The 1,256-nt window shown below is 42.8% G+C and overlaps 1 protein-coding gene across 1 annotated transcript in view; it reads right to left on the bottom strand.

The window, feature by feature from the left end:
- Window positions 1-1,256, bottom strand: part of LOC109313836 (glutamine synthetase) — a 9,438-nt gene that overhangs the window by 6,570 nt on the left and 1,612 nt on the right. The window lies entirely within an intron of this gene.

The following is a 1,256-nucleotide window of genomic DNA, read 5'->3' as shown; positions in this document are numbered from 1 at the left end:
GAGACGTGGCAAATGGAGCATTATTATTCCTCTATACTAAGGAGAGGCAGCCTCCAGGCAGTAACGGATACCTTAACATTTAGGTCTTTTACGATTCTAGTAAATCACACCAGTTGCACCATTTTGAACTAATGGGAAGAGGAGCAAAGGAAATTTCATTTTAGAGCACGCCCACTTAAAGCATTTAGACAGTAACAAAAAACAAATAAGCGTTTGGACCATACACTGATAGTACTGGAGGGATGTTTTAGCCATGATGGTCTAGGAAATAAACTAAAGCAGGGATTTTTGTGGGTGCCATCATATTGGACCAGCTTCATGGTTTGAACAGACTTAGACATACGTTGCAGTGAAAAACTGAAACTGAAAACTGCACTGAAAACTTTTCTAACTCTTTCCCAATCATGTAGCTGGTCCAATAAAGGATAATACCCACAAAAATCCTTGCCACTCACATGAATTGGTCTATGCTAACAGCTTGGGGATTGGTGTTTGTAAAGCATTAGGATCATCCTGATATATGGCACAGTCTCCTTTCAGAATTTCCCTAACCCAGATTTGTGTGAACAGACCCAGGACAGAGCCTTCCAGCCATATCAAGCCTTCATGTTATTGAACAGTTACCCAAAGAAAAAGGCTTTTCTTTGAGAATGGCCTTGGTTAGAAGGGAAGTAGAGCTCATACAGGCAAAACAATCAAGTAGCTTCCAAAAAATCAAGTCAGGAAGTTAAGACTGCAGTACTTCACACACAGGGGGGAAAAAAACGAGTATTAGTATTTCAACACCAACTAAGGTCTGTCTTCAGCTATCACAGCTCACAGACCCCCCCACTCCTAAGGAGGACTAGCACAAGGTCACAAAGTCAGACCCTCAAGTTGAGGCTGGAGATGTGACCCTCCTCTCTTCCTGGCCTGAAGGCACCTCTGTCCACAAATCCCTCACAGAAGCCACGCTACCCCTTTCTTCATTACGAGTTAAATGCTTCCCAGATCTATCTCCTTAACTTTCACACTATGTATCTAGGTTAGTTGCAGAACAGGGATCAACTTCTTCATATACATCTAGGACAACCAGATGACTGACTTCTGCTACCCCTCCATCAGGCCTCATATTTCCCTTTGCCCAGAACAGAATAGAAAGAAGGATAAAGCCATCGTACAGCCAAAGACGTGGCTACTCGCATTCAGATTCAGATCGGGCTCTTGCTAGTTGCCTTAATGCAAATAAGCAGAGTTTTGTACAAGCAACAACGAAG

The sequence above is a fragment of the Crocodylus porosus genome, unplaced genomic scaffold, assembly GCF_001723895.1.
Source record: "Crocodylus porosus isolate Cpor-Errol unplaced genomic scaffold, CroPor_comp1, whole genome shotgun sequence".
Lineage (NCBI taxonomy): Eukaryota > Metazoa > Chordata > Crocodylia > Crocodylidae > Crocodylus > Crocodylus porosus.
This window is presented reverse-complemented; position numbering and strand designations above follow the sequence as displayed.